Raw genomic sequence first — 16,080 nt, 5'->3', positions numbered from 1 at the left:
GGCATCTAATGGTAAGAAGTGTATGAGCAAGAAGTCCAAGCTAGGAAATCCTATGCCTAAAAGGACTTGGTTTAGTCCCCACTCAATAAGTGGTGGTTTGGGTAAGTTGTTTGTGCCCAAGGAGGCCAAGAAAGGTTTGTTGACTAGTGTTGACCCGAGGTTTGTTGTGTTTGACCCCCCTTCACTTTTGGGGGGGTCCGTCAAGCTAATGACGTTAAACAAGCGCTACCGGGAGGCAACCCGTGTATTCATTTCCTCTCTTGTCCCCCCATGAGCTTTGGGGGGGGGGGGGGATTCGTCAAGCTAATGACGTTAAACGAGCGCTACCCGGGAGGCAACCCGGTTGTCTAACTCCTAGTTTTAGCTTTTATTTGATTTTATGCATTATTTTCCATTAATTAGCTTCATTTTCGATTTAAAGGGGAAGCATGTGGGACATTGCAGAATCATGTTTTGTGCGACCGAACAGGATTCCTCGTTCGATCGCACAAAACTGGTTTTTGGAGGCAGAATGGCCACTTTTTGGAAAACGATCGCACAGTGTTGAAAATTCGATCGCACAAGTCTGTGCGACCGAACGAATTTTTCTGTTCGATCGCACAGACTGGCGGAGGTGTCTCTGAAATCTTTAATTCGAAAAAATCGCGAGCCCCCCCCCCCATTTTTTTTCTTCATTTGTTCGACTTCCCTCTCATATTCTCCTCTCCATTGCTCTCTTCTCTCACTTACTACTACCACTCCTCATCAAATTCATTCACTTCCCTTCACAAATTTCACTTCCCATTCATCAAATACACTCAATCTCATTCATCCCAACCCCCAAAATCCCCAAAAAAATCAGATTTTTGCAAAATCCCCAATTTCTAGGGTTTTTGTGAAATTGGTCATAATTGTGTGTGTGGTGAATTGGAACTTTTGAGGATACTTGGGATCGATCCTAGACCACTTCATTTGCTTGTGGTGATGATTTCTTTCCCTTAATTCTTGTATTTCATTCCATTTTCACCATGTTCATATTGTTTTTGATTTTTCTGAAATTTTTGATTTTTGGGTGTTTGTTGATGCATGTTTGTATTGTGATTAATCTTTAATTGTCTAGATAAGCTATGCATGTATGATTCTTTGTTCCATTTAAGCTCTAGACTTTTTGAGATAATTTTGTGAGATTTTGGGCTACTTTGATTATACTTGTTAGTGGAAGAGTTGGTTGATTGATTGTGGTTATTAGTGTGGAGTAATGTGGTTAGTTCATGCTTGTTGAGAGGTCGGTGTAATGTTTGGAGCTTGTTGAAAATTTGATGGAGATAGTTTACTCTTAGCTCTTGTAGTTGTTTGTTTGTCCTAGATTGTGAACTAACTTAGTTTACTCTTCTTTGTGTGTCTTGGTTTGTTTCTCTTTGTTTTGTAGATTTTTTCTTAGCTTCAACTCATCTCAATGGCACCAAAACGCTCAAAGAAGAACCCCACCACGGCCGCGACCACGACCACCTCTTCATCAAAGAGGAAGGCACCAACCCCGCCGAACATGGAGACCTACGGAATTGAGTTCGCCGAGCAACGATCTTGAGATTTCTTCGAGCTCCTTTCCAAGAGGACAATTAAGCCCACCAAGTTCTTCCATCGGGAGAGTGTTCGTAGCTTGGGGGTCGAGGTCGAGGTTGACAAGTTGATCAAGCCTAGGGTGGGAAGAGTTTGCAAAGATGAGTGCCCCAACCTATAAAAGGTTGACATTGGAGTTCCTCTCCTCGGCTCGGAAGAACCTTGTAGAAGATGAGGATGGTGATAATGTGGTAGAATTGAGCTTCCAAGTCTTCGGTCGCCAATACAAGTTGAATCACAATCAAATCAATGCCCTCTTCTCCATCGACTCGGAGCATGGTTTCGTCACGAACCCAAGGTCCGAATGTGCTAACAACTATGATGAAAATAGTTGGTGGAGAGAGCTCACCGGAGACGACGGGGATTTCTTCTCCGCCTCGGCCAAGTCTTCTTCATTCCATCATCCGACCATCCGCATCATGAGCCGGCTCCTTATCTATGCCCTTTTCTCTAAGGGTGCTACCGGTGCCTTGTCGGGCACGGAACTTGGTGGTTTATGGTTGGCCACACAAGAGGAGCAAGGGGTACTTGATTTCGGGAAATTGCTCATTTCTCGGATCATCGAGGTTCGGGATAGCCACTTGAATAAATCCGACATCCTCCTTGGCGACATGCTCACTCTTCTTGTTCGGCTTCTACCGAACAACCCTCATGCCAAGGAGATGGCGGCTTTACCTCCCGTGGCCGGTGGTGAGTTCTTAAACATCCGGGCGATGTACCATGCCACTTGGATCCACTACACCACCAATGAGGCACAATGGATTTGGCTTGTGCGGAAGAACGATTGGTGCTTTCTTCCGCACCCGCCCATCACTTCATGGTCCCCTAATGTCCGCTTCTTGCTTCCGCGGCATTAAAAGCTTGTCAAGGCTGCCGCCGCCACTACCGAGCCTACCGGTACCACTGCCGAGCCTACTCAAGCTCCTCCTCGGTCCCCTAGTCCTCCTCCCCCGAATGTGGGTAATATACCTCTCTCCTCTCCTTTTGATATGATGGGTTTGCAATCCACCCTTGCGACTATCTTGCAAGGGCAAGAAGACCAAGCACGTGTCTTGGCTTCTCTTGCTCCTCAAGGGATCCGCATGGGGGATTCATTTCCCGATTTTGACTCGTCCTACTACGGTAGGCGGGTGTACGACTACCATGTTGACAAAGGGGATTTTGCCCCCTATGTCAACTACCCTTACCACCCTCCCCAACAAGGGCCCATCCCTAGTTGGAATGAGGAGCGTACACCCACCTACCCATATTGGACGGGTCCATCCCAACCCGGTGTCACTCCCCCCTCCTTTCCGCCCTATGACTATACTATGATGGGCGGTAGTGACTACCGTGGTGACCCTATGTACCCCACTACCCCACCGGTGGATCGGCCTAGTGAGTGGCCCGAGGATTTCACCGGGTGGCCTAGGGGATATATGGGTGGTTGGGATGGCCCCCGAGGAGAGCCACCCTATGGCAACTACCCCCTTGTGCCCGAATATGGTTGGCCGCCCTATACCGACTCTTCGGGTCCCGATGTGGACCCCACCTACAATTTCACCCCGTTCACCGACGACGCGGCTCGTGCTCATCGTCTTGAGCGGGATGAATATTGGAGGATTTGTGATGCGAAGGGTAAAGGGCATGCCCCGGGCCCTTCTTCTTAGAGTTCACTCCATTTCTCCCCCATCTTGATGTGATGGTATGCTTGTGATTAGCTTGGGGGAGAAATGCGGAGTAGGGGTTTGCTATGGGGAGTGTTTGATGTTTGTTGGTGTGATCTTCTTGCCACTTCATGTGGTTGTATATATGATGATGGGTTTTTGCTTGTTTTGTGTTTGTTTAGGCCATTTGGCCTTGTCTACTAACATTTTTCTTGATTGTTTTTGAGTGTTCTTTGTGGATTGGTTTCGTTGATGTGGGTTCCCACTTTCAACCTATGCCTTGTTCTTCGATATTTTGGTGAGTTTGTTCGGTTTTTACCGGTTCTTTGCGGGACTTGCTCCCACGACAATTCCGGTAATATCCTTCTATCTCACATGCATTCTTTGGGACGGGCATCTTGCATATGGGGCATTTGGTTGGATGGTAGCTGTGCCCTTCCTTGCTTAGTTTTAGGCCTTGAGGACATAGCCTAATTCTAGCTTGGGGGGAGTTTTGTTGTGTAGTTGCCTATTTGTGATGCTCATGTCTTGGAAACCATACCATTATGTGCACTTGTATATGTTAGTTTCTTTGTTTTTTTAGTTTGATTTTAGTTTCTTTTCTTTTCGTTTGTTTTGTTTGTTTCTTTTTGTTTTCCTTTTTTGGTGTGTTTTCTTATTCTCTTCCTTTTTCTTTCTTTTTCTTCTTTTTTCCGTTCCTTTTGTCATGGCAAGTTTTTCTAGGTTTTCTTAGGCAATATTCTTGATTTGGGCAAATAAAATTGGAACTTGTGGACTAGAATGCTTTTATTCCCAATTGGTAGATGTTTACACAATTTTTAATGTCTTGGGTCGAATTTAGGATTTGGTGTTAAGGAAGTTGGTTAGAACTTTGGGTAGCATGCGTCTTGAACCCTTGGCTTGTGGTAAGATGGTGTCGATCTCTCTAGTGATTTGAAACCGGAGAGAGTGGTATTTGCTCCCATGTGAGGTTCATGTTCAAATTAGCCCAAACACATATTCATATATTTTGAGTGGCATGGATCCTTGGCATTGACTTTCTTACTTCCCGAATTTGACTATTTCCTTCCCGAGACCGCGACCGAACTACTTTAGGGGACGATAGAGGCATTTCTTTCGGTGACTATTTTTTCTTTTTAGTTTAGGACTTTATTTTCTATTTTTCATATATTTTTGTTTGCATTTGCCCCTTTGCTAGCCATTTGAGCCTTGACCCTTCATTTCTTATGAGCACATTACAAGCCTAGTAGCCTTTGTTTTGTTTTCACCCTTAGAAGTGATAGTGAAGCTTTGTGTTATGATGCTTGGTAGTTTTGAATGATTATGCATATTTGAGGAATGATGTTTATTGGTATGAATGGCAAAGTTTGGGAAATGTGTTGTATATAGTGAATAAGTGATGCAAAGCAAAAATGAGAAATAAAAGTTTTGAAAAAAGCCAAAAATAGAGAAAAACAAGGCATGAGAAAAGTTTCAATTGAAACACAAAAAAAAGAGAAAATCAAATCAAGAAAAGTGCAAAAAGAGTTGTAGTTTAGAATTGTTGTTGAATAAGCTTGGGGGTACCCCAAATAAGTGGTATGAGTTTGTATTTGGTTCGTTTTGCTTGAGTTGAGTTCTATCATTGCGCTTCACTTTAGGTATGAGCACCAAATTACCAAATTTGTTCCACACCTTACCCCTAGCCTACGTTACACCCTAAAAAGTCCTCTTGACCCTTTAGAGTTGAGTCATTGTCGGTGGAGGGAGGATTTGGTCAAGTTTATGGAATGGGATTGTCATGCTAAGATGTCGGGTAGCCTATCTTATTTTCTCCGGCGCCTTCGCGGTGTCTCGAGGCGCTACTCTCAAGGGTGGAAAAGATTTAGAGATTTGACGTGGTATGCTCGGTTGAAGGGGAATTGATTAGTGTTCACCCTTAGTTCGCTTTGCTTGACACTTGAATCTTTCACTCGATTTAGGACATTAGTTAGCGTGTACTCATTTATTTGATTTGTAATATTAGTGTTCTTTTATACTCGTTCCATAATAAAAGCCCTATCTTGGATTTTGTAGTTTAATTTCTTTTCTTCTTCTTTTCTTTCTTTCTTTTCTTGGTTTGTGATTTTCATTTTTTAGTCTTGCCTTGATTAGATTTGCTGGTTTTTTGTTTTTGTCAGTTTTTAGGATTCCAATAGTTTCTCTTTCTTTCCTAGTTGAGTTTAGTTTGCTAGAGACTAGCCAACGCTTAGCTTGGGGGAGTTTTGATGAGCTTAGGATTTTATGTTAGTTTTTATGCTTTTTTATAGTTTTTATAGCTTTTTGTGTGGATTTTATAAGTTTCATTCCATCTTGTGCTTTATAGGTGATTATGATGAAAAGTGATGGAAAACAAGTAGAATCAAGCCAAAACAGGGCTTGTGCGATCGAGTGATGGTTTGTGCGCCCGAACAGAGGAGTGCAAATGGCATCAAGGAATATCCAGTTCTGTGCGGTCGAACGTGCTCTGTTGTTCGGTCGCACAGAATGGATTTTTGGAAGCAGAATATCTCAAGTTTGGAAAGCGACCGCACATGTCTTCTACTCGACAGCACAGGTTTTGTGCGATCGAACGTGCTATGTTGTTCGGTCGCACAGGATTGATTTTTGGAGGCAGAATGTCTCTAATTTGGGATGCGACCGCACAAGGTTCTCTACTCGACCGCACAAGAGTTGTGCGCCCACACAAGCCCTTTTGTTCAAGCGAATCATACTGCAGAGGAGATATGAGCCAAAGAAATCCCATTCGACCGAACAGGGTTCCTCGTTCGGTCGCACATGACGAAGGAAGTGTTCTTCGCTGCCTTCGCTCGCACAGGTCCCAGTGTTTGCTCGAACGGTTCTTTTATGTTCGGTCGCACAAAGGGTCTGTGCGACCGAATGGCTGCGCTGGCTGCTCTTATTCGAATTTTGGCTTCTATTTGGGGAAACTTATAAATAAATTTTTCATTTATTTTGTTAAGTGTACAATTTTAGTTGACAATTTTTAGATTCTAAAATTTAGTTTTTCAGCATTTCTAGAGAGAGAAACTCTTCTCCATTGAAGCATCAATTTGTAATTCTCTAAACTCTTCTTCTAATTTTGTGCAATTCAATTCAATTTCTTAATTCTTGCTTTTGTTGTGATTGTTGATTGTTCTATAATTCCTTCAATTCTTGAATTCTTCTTGATTTTACTTTAGTTACTTTGATCCTTAATTCTCTTGTTGATTGTTCAATTGATTGTTCAAGTCTTTGATTCACTCTTTCTAATCCTTCAATTCCATGCTTGCTAGTCTAGAATTAATGGATTTCTTGATTTCTAGTATGATTAGTGAGTAGAATTAGGTTAGGGAAAGGGGAGAATCTAGGGGCCTAATTAGGGGAATTTGATGATTTGATTGATGAATGATTGATGTGATTAAATTGATTTAGTGCTAGGATTTTCCATGATCAATTGAGTAGTAGTTGCAAATGCTAGTTGATTGAATTAGATTGGAATGTATGATTTAGGTTTGGCAAGACATTGTGAGCCTAATTCATGCAAGTGAATGATAGTTCCTATTATATGCAAGCTTATCTAGCTTAGGATTATGCGAAAGCTTTTCTATAGGCTAGGTTGCTTCGCGTGCTCTATCCGAGAGGTGGCGAGCACGTCATTTGTTTTCATTCCCCTATGTGCTATGCCTTTGCATCATTCATGATTACTAGATGGTAGTTCATTTCCCCCGATTTCCCTAGACTATCCCCAACTCCCTAACGTTTCCCTTCCTTGATTCAATCTAGTTTAATTGTTAGTTTAGCTTCATAGTGATAACTAAAATCAAACCTCTTGTTCGAATTAGCTTGACATTTAAACTCGAGAACCATCGTTTCTTTGGGACGATCCCTTTACTTGCCACTATAATTCATATAGTTGGTTAGTCTAGTGGTTCTATAAATTTTGTTTGATTGAGGCGTTGATCTTTCAACGACGGAAAAACTACCCTATCACAAGCCAAAAAAAATGTTGAGTTTGAGGATGGATTCAAGCAATCCAACACTCATTTGAAAATGATTGAAACCCAACTAGCACAACTTGCTAGCACCATCAAGGAACAACAAGTGCATACTAGTCTCCCACCCCTAAGCAAATGTATGCGGTCATGACTAGGAGTGGGAAGATTTTAGATGATGGTGCTAAGCTTGTTGATGCTCCTTGCTCTAGGGGAGAAGGATCTAAGGGAAATGAGTCTACGGACTGTAATGTGGTGGAACAGAAGTCTCACGTTGATGACGTGAGTGATGATGTAAAGCCAACAAAGGCTACTCTTCTACCTCTCCCTAGTCCTCCTCTCCCCTATCCTCAAAGAATTGTCGAAAAGAAATTGGATGACCAATTCTCCAAGTTTCTAGACACTATTGGTAAGCTCTATGTGTCATTGTCTTTCACCGAGGCACTTAAGCAAATGCCACATTATTCCCGGTTCATGAGAGACATTTTGTGTGTCAAAAGAACTTGTGGCCCCAAGGACACCGTGCACCTCACGGAGAATTGCAGTGCCTTGATTTTAAGCCCGTTTCCCCCAAAGCTCAAGGATCCCGAGAGTTTCTCGATTCCTTGTAGCATCCAAAAGGTGAATTTGATAACGCTCTTGCGATTTGGGGGAAATCGTGAGCATTTTTCCTTACAAAATCTATGAGAAGCTGAATCTTGGTGATCTCACCCCTACCCCTACGTCTTTGCAACTAGTCGATCGCTCGGTTACGTACCCTTTGGGTAGAGTTGATGATATTCCCCTTATGATAGGGAAGTTGACTTTTCTTGTTGACTTCATTGTCTTGGATATTGATGAGGACGCCCACATCCCTATTATTTTAGGGAGACCATTCTTGGCCACGGCGGGTGCTCTCATTGATGTTCAAGGTGGTCTTATCACCTTAAAGGCGGGAGATGCCAAGGCTAGTTTTAAGCTTCCTAAATGTTGTTCCAAGAAGAAGAGTTGCATGAAGTTAGACACTATTGCATGCATTGAACATCGTTATGCTAACATTTCTAACAACTCTTGTGTTTCTAAGTTTGATGATAAGCTTGCTAGGAACAATATCAAGGAGAAGAAGGTATTTGAGAACTCCTCGGTGTTAGGTGATTCATTTGATGATCTCATAACCATTCCCGAGATCTTCGGGATGGGTCTAGATGATGTTGGAGCAGAAACTTCGGCTCCCATTGGTAAGGATTCTCCGGTCAAGAAGCACAAGAGGGGCAAACACAAGCTTAAGGGAATTTGGTTTGATCCCACCTCTATGAGTGGTGGCTTAGTGCAGACACCTACTTTTGTCCCCATTCCGGAATGGGAAGGTTCGATAATGAGAACATAAATCTCCACTTGGCAACGCATCTCCTATAAAATAACGAATCTCAATCACCCTTTTCATTTCGACCAAAACTGCTATTTATAGAAACCTACTAAAAATAGTAACTGCCGTAATGGGTAGTTGCTAAAAGTGGCAAGTCATAAAAGATAGAAACCTGTCAGAATTAGGTGTTTCACTCCAACATAAATCCTAAAAGAGATAGAATTCGCAAGAGGAATCCTATTCCTAGTATAATTCGAAAACAAGAGTTACGTATTAATTAAAATCCTAACGAGCCTAGAGTTCGTAACGGGCCCAGAAGCATTCCGTCATAAAGTTAATACGCACTAAAAGACTCGGATTAGTCTCAAAGACTGCGTATTCCACGAGTCCAAATCTGACAAGGAAATGCGGCCCATACCCTATTTTCAACGCCTGGCTCTGGGCGCCGAAATCTTCGGCGCCCAGCCCTGGGCGCTGAAATTACCTGGGTACGTGTTCTCTCCTAATTCTTCTTGGATTAGTGCTCTAAAATTCTATCTTTCCACGAACTCTTCCCTATAAATACAGCCCCAAATTCGACGTGAAGGACAACACACAATTCATATTCTGAGTATTGACTCCAACCCCTAAGCCTAAGCCTCACGCTGCGAAATTGATCCCGCGTTCTGTCGCAATCGATCCAAAACTCGAACAGAACGTATCCTGTCCCTTGTAGCTGAAGAATTAAGCCCGGAAACTTGAGATTCGATAAATAAAAGGAGAAATAGCAAAGCCAAAGTGGTTAGTTTTCTGAGAACCGTGACGCACCTCTCAAGGGTTTTCGCATGATTTAATCGCTTTCCTCGCCCTTTTATAAAACTGTTAAACTATTAATCTGATTGTTCTATCACGCCTAACAAAGATAATATCTGGGACAATTAAACTATCATGCTAGGTCCCTTAAATCAATCTAAACCAGATAATCATGATCGATCTAGTATTATGTGTTGCATATTGCTAAAATCAATTCAGATTAGTTTAATAGTTAACGCATGTCCCTTCAATTATTTATGCTGAGCTAGTAAGGATATCCTGCCTCTGGAGTTATCGAAGAGCGAGTACTCCTCTCGGTAGTTACAGTCCCCCGAACCCTCAATCTCTACCCTGCGGGTGTACGTTGAGCGATCCCCACACCAGGGATCACAAGGGAACCTATGGCCGTCGTGGTCAAACATAATTGCACTCCCTTTATGTCACGATAACCGGGTTTTGTCAGTTTTTCTCATTGTCGTTAAAAACTGAATGGCGACTCCTATATTACTAGTCAATTGGGTGTAAACTCACAGGAAATCCAATTACACTTGATTTGACAAAAAGAAACGTCACGCCCACGAGGGACGAGGTCACGCATTAGCCTCGTGCTTTTTCGACCCCCTCACAGTGGCGACTCCACTGGGGATAGTGAAGGAAATACTCGTGCTCGTAGGTAATCAAAATAGCCGAAGGGTGAAACGATCCTACCCCGCGTTTATTTCCCCATCAAGTTGGGACGACCTGAAAATCAGCATATTAATGTGAACGGACAGAACCGCATAACGAATCTTGGCTCCCTTGGATGTTTCATCTCGGGAGTTGGGACTAAGGATACCCATCGCCAACCGGGGGGTGCATACGCTTCGAATGTTGTCCACTCGGCACTTTTCGCTAGTAGTACACCCGTCCCAAACCCAATCGCTCGCCCACTAGGTCCCTCTCATTGGTGTATGCCCCCTTGGCTTACATCGTGATTGTCCTCTTGGGCGAAATTCGTCTGTTGAAGGCACTACCTTGGCCGGGGCATGTGTTGGATCTGCGATAGAAGCGGTACCAAGCCGGCGCAAATACTACCCATAGAAGCCTATCATAAACTACATGACATATTGTTATTTTGCCTCATGTTGTGATGTTAGTTATGTGTAGCGAATTATGTGATTGTGTGTGACAAATAATGCCAGAAAACCAACGACTTTAAAAATTGCCCAAACATTCATAAACCAATTGGCCAAAGATTTATACCAAAATACGTGTTCCGCAAACCCGAACGATCGCCACAAAAATAAGCGACGCTCGGGATGGCACTAGTAGAAAAAACCCTTGTTGCAACCCCCTTGTTGCAGCGTACCAGTATTAATACGTTTCAACAACCAGTCGGTCAACGCGGGTCAAACCCTTTAAAGGGTTGTTGCAGCATACAAATTAATTGCCCCCTGCAAAAGAGATTTTTGCAGCGTACATAATAAAAGCCCCTTGCAATAGGCCTTTTATTTTGCAGCGTACATGGTAAAAGCCTCCTGCAATAACATATTTGTAAATTTTTTTCGCTGCAACTTTAACTCAGACCAAACATTTCTATCTCAAACCTCATACCAATTTCGCAGCGAATATCCCACTCTCAGTACTCCCTTCTTCTTCTCTCGGCTTACCCTGCTTCTCGCCGGTGGTTCTCACCAGTGGTCGTCGCCGCTGGGTCTCGCCCGTCGCCGGTGGTACTCCAGCAAGAGTCTATTTAATTTCCTCGCCTCTCACCGGTGGTTCCCTACTCGAAAAAACAACCGGCGAAGTCATTCCCTGCTCGGAAAACTAAGCTATATCCAGACTCTATCTCCTCCTATAGTTCGTTTGTCTTTGCTATCTCAATTCGTAAGAAACGCCGTCGATTGCACATGTATATTTCTAATCTATTCGTCAATTAACATGTCTGTGGTGTTGGGGTTTGTGTATGGTTCAAATCGCCAGATCTGGAGTTGATTTAGCAATTTTTTTGTATGTTGGTGTATACCTATTATTTTTGGTCCATTTCGTTAATTGTTTGGGGGAAATGATTGGTTTTTTTTAGGGTTTGTTCGAATGATTGAGTTTTTTTAGGGTCTGTTCGAATGATTGGGTTTTTTTTGGGTTTGTTAAGTATAAGATACTTCCAAATGATTTTTTTGGGGTTTTAATCATTGATGCACGATCGTGATTTGTGGAAATGTGTTCTGTGTAATATTTGTTCTGTCCAGTTCGTTTGAGAGTTGTTGATTTAATCTAATTTTTGTAGGACGATTTGATCTAGTTTTTGTTTTCTTTTACTGAATTCCGTGACAGATTGGTACAATTGTGTGAAATTGGCAGAAGATTTGTGGGTTGAGACAGCAATGGGTGGATCCCTTATTTATGAGGATAGCAAATTTGCTAATATTGGCAATATCGCAGTATGAAGGGTAAGAGATCATAATTTTCCTGTATTTCAGTTTTAATGTTTCTTCTTTCACTTGCCTTCTCTGAGCTTACCACATTGCTTGTTTTAATGTTTTAATTTAATTTCCTACTGAGAATGGTGCTTTTATCTTTTGGCTTTCCGATGGGATAGTGTAGTTTAGGTTCGACTAATCTTGATAATAGTAGGTTGGGTTATTTGAGGACAATAATTCATAGGTTGATATGAATGGATATTATACTTGTTAGAGTTGGTACAACTAACTATTTTGTGGGCCTTATTTCTTGAGGATTTTGCTTAAACCATGAAATTCGAGTGTTGAATATGTAAAATTTGAGGGGGGTTTTGCTTCATTTTTTAGAATTTTCACCTTTTTACATCCGATTTTGCTTGATTTGATTAAAAAAAAAAGACTAAGATTAATAATGGGGCTTTTTAATACAATTTTGAGTGCTTTAAGTTTATATTTGGATCTTGGGTTGTGCTTGTAATTGGTTACTACTTCATCTCGTTTCAGCCTATCTGATGTAAGGTTTTCCTCTAAATTTCTCAACTTCTTAATTTTCTGCCAATCTTATTCAACTTTTCGATGTTTTTCTAAATAAAATGCTGGTTTTTTTTTATAAATTGTGTATTGATATTATGTGATTTGGTTAGGAATGTTTTGCAAAATGTTATGCTATTTTCTGTGTATTGCTAAATAAAATGCTGGTTTTTTTTTATAAACTTTGTGTATTGATATTCTGTGATTAGGTTATATGAGTTCTACAAAATGTTATGGTAATTAGTTGTTCTGAAGTCTCCATGCAGCTATTTTGAACAGAACCAGATTCTATATAATGTATTTTTTCTGTTCATAAAAAAGTTCCATTTTTTTTTTCTGTTCATTGTTGTTGGTTACTACTTCATTTCTCTCTTCTAAAACGTTCCAGTTTTAAATTAAGGTTTAGAGATTTATGTATATGTTGCTGATAATTTGATTAATTTAGTTTTAATTGTTGAATTTGGGGGGGGGGGGATTTTGTAGGTGGCACAAGCACAAGTTGCGAGATCAAGCCAGGAAGCGCAGGAATGTATGGCGATGGAGAGATGGATTGATTTGGCATCCCTAATTTTGACGTCTGCGGATTTGGCTTTCTCTAAGGTTGCTGAGAAAGGTAGCTCCTCTGTTGGTTTCGTCTTTCGGAATTTCATCGGTTTCTTGATAAAGTATTATTTTATTTAGTCTTGTTTGTGCTCAGTTTGATGGCGCATATGAAGTCGCTAAAGCTAAACTTTTGTGGAATTTGACTCTTTTTTTTGAGGTGTTTGTGAGCTAGTGGTTGTGTTTGGATTAAACTTATGCTGGGTTAACTTGGATAGATATGAAAACTTAGCTTTGTACTTTGTAGAGTACGATGTGGTGCCTGATCATTATGGTGATTAGTTCTTTGATTGGTGTAGATATCAATTAGCTTTTTTTATTATAGAATCGGCCAAATTCTGGATTAATAATTTGTTATAGCTCCTGCAGTGTTAGGCTCTGTTATCCAATATCCTATTATCTTTCCTTACTCATGTCTACCGAACACCTCCAAGTAGGATTCTGCACCGGTGTTGGATACTTCAGAGCTCTAACACCTCTCAGTATCGCTAGATTGTTTCTTTTCAGTTCCACTATATTCCCATGAGGAAAGCTTTTAAAGTGCAGAATTATAGTCAATAGTATGTGTTAAAGGTTGTTATAGGTCATGTTTAGAGCTAAAATGACATTTACGCTCCCAACTTTGAACTAAAGAAACTAAGGACTCATTTTATTCTTATTACATGATTAATATGCATAGTTATAACTTTCTAAAACTCATTCCAATCTATGTAAGCACTTTTAAGGCTCATTGAGTCGTTAGAGGTCATATTTAGAGCTAAAACGACATTTTCACTCCCAACTTTGAACTAAAGGTCCTAAGGACTCATTTTATTCTTATTACATAATTAATATGCATAGTTTTAGCTTTCTAAAACTTATTCCAATCTATGTATGCACATTTAAGGCTCATTGAGTCGTTATAGGTCATATTTAGAGCTAAAACGATATTTCCGCTCCCAACTTTTAACTAAAGAACCTAAGGACTATTTGATTCTTATTACATGATTAATATGCATAGCTGTGAAGGGGTCGAAAAAGCACGAGGCTAATGCGTGACCTCGTCCCTCGTGGGTGTGACGATTATTTTATTCAATCAAGTGTAATTGGATTTCCTGTGAGTTTACACACAATTGACTAGTAATATAGGAGTCGCCATTCAGTTTTTAACGACAATGAGAAAAACTGACAAAACCCAGTTATCGTGACATAAAGGGAGTGCAATTATGTTTGACCACGACGGCCGTAGGTTCCCTTGTGATCCCTGGTGTAGGGATCTCTCAACATACACCCGCAAGGTAGAGATTGAGGGTTCGGAGGACTGTAACTACCGAGAGGAGTACTTCGCTCGTCGATAACTCCAGAGGCAGGATATCCTTACTAGCTCAGCATAAATAATTGAAGGGACATGCGTTAACTATTAAACTAATCTGAATTGATTTTAGCAATATGCAACATATAATACTAGATCGATCGCGATTATCTGATTTAGATTGCATTAAGGGACCTAGCATGATAATCCAATTTCCCAAAAATATTATATTTGTTAGGCGTGATAGAACAATCAGATTTAGTTAGTTTAACAATTCATAAAAAGGGCGAGGAAAGCGATTAAATCATCGAAAAGGGACACATTACGACGCACCCTTGAGAGGTGCGTCACGGTTCTCAGAAAACTAACCACTTTGACTTTGCTATTTCTCCTTTTTATTTAACGAATCTCAATTATGGGACAGGATACGTTCTGTTCGATTTATGGATCGTTTGCGACAGAACGCGTGAACAGTTTCGCAGCGTGAGGCTTAGGCTAAGGGTTGGAGTCAATACTCAGAATATAATTGTGTTGTGTGTGTGTCCTTTTCATGTCGATTTTAGGGGTCTATTTATAGGGAAGAGTTCGTGGAAAGATAGAATTGCAAAGTTCTAATCCACAAAGAATTAGGAAAAAACACGTACCCAGGTATTTTCAGCGCCCAGGCCTGGGCGCCGAAGATTTCGGCGCCCAGAGCCAGGCGTTGAAAATAGGGTCTAGGCTGTTTTCTTTAGTCAGATTCGGATTCCTGAAATCCGTAGAGTTTGAGATTTAATCGAGTCTTTTAGCGCGTATCAATTTTATGACGGAATGCGTCTGGGCCCGTTACGAACTCTAGGCTCGTTAGGATTTTAATTAATACGTAACTCTTATTTCCGAATCATATTAGGAATAGGATTCTCGCAGTTTTCTATCTCATTTAGGATTTATGTCGGAATGCAACACCTAATTCTGACAGGTTTCTATCTTTTATGACTTGCCACTTTTAGAAGCTACCCTTTACGGCAGTTACCTTTTTTAGCAGGTTTCCATAAATATCAGTTTTCTATAAATATCAGGTTTCGGGTGAAATGAAAAGGGGAATTGAGATTCGTTTATTTTATAGGAGATGCGTTGTCAAGTGGAGATTTATGCTTTCATCATCGAACCTTTCCCTTTCGGGAATGGGGACAAAAGTAGGTGTCTACAGTTAGCCCCCACTTTGACTGAGTCTTGGAGTAAGACGATGGTCAAAGTATTAGACGGAGTGCGTCACACAAGCCATGGTGTATGTGACCTGTTTTGCGAGGGTCTCACGAGCCCCCGAGTGATAACATTTGACTTAAGGGTCATCACTTGAAGTGTCGACATATCCCTCACGTGTCATTGGGATTTGTCAACTGATAGTATAGAAACTTCCTCACTTTGTCATTGGAAGGATCTAAAGGTGCGTAGAAACTCCCTCACTTTGTCATTGGGAGTAGCTACAGAGTTTTTCGAAATCAAAGCTGTAAAGTGTAATTGGGCCTGGCCAAGCCCAATCACGAGGTAAAATGTTTTTAAAAATTCTCATTTTCAAGGCTAGTTAAACGAGAAAACCCCCTTGTTTTTATAGGACGTAAAACGAAGGAAAATCCAGCACCCTTGTTTTTATAGGACGTAAAACGAAGGAAAATCCAGCAAAAGTTATCGCTGCATCGACTAAGGACCTGCGCGGTTTAATGGCGCAGACCCCGACGGCTAAAGATGGCGAGCCTGTCCGCTAAGGGTGGACACCCCGTCCGATAGAAGTGGACGAATCTGTTTTTGAAATTTGAAAATAAGGACCTACGCGGTTTGTGGCGTAGACCCCGCCGGCTAAAGATGG

Source organism: Spinacia oleracea, chromosome 1, assembly GCF_020520425.1.
Source record: "Spinacia oleracea cultivar Varoflay chromosome 1, BTI_SOV_V1, whole genome shotgun sequence".
NCBI classification, from domain to species: Eukaryota; Viridiplantae; Streptophyta; class Magnoliopsida; order Caryophyllales; family Amaranthaceae; genus Spinacia; species Spinacia oleracea.
The sequence above is the reverse complement of the archived record's forward strand: the minus strand, read 5'-3'. Positions refer to the sequence as shown.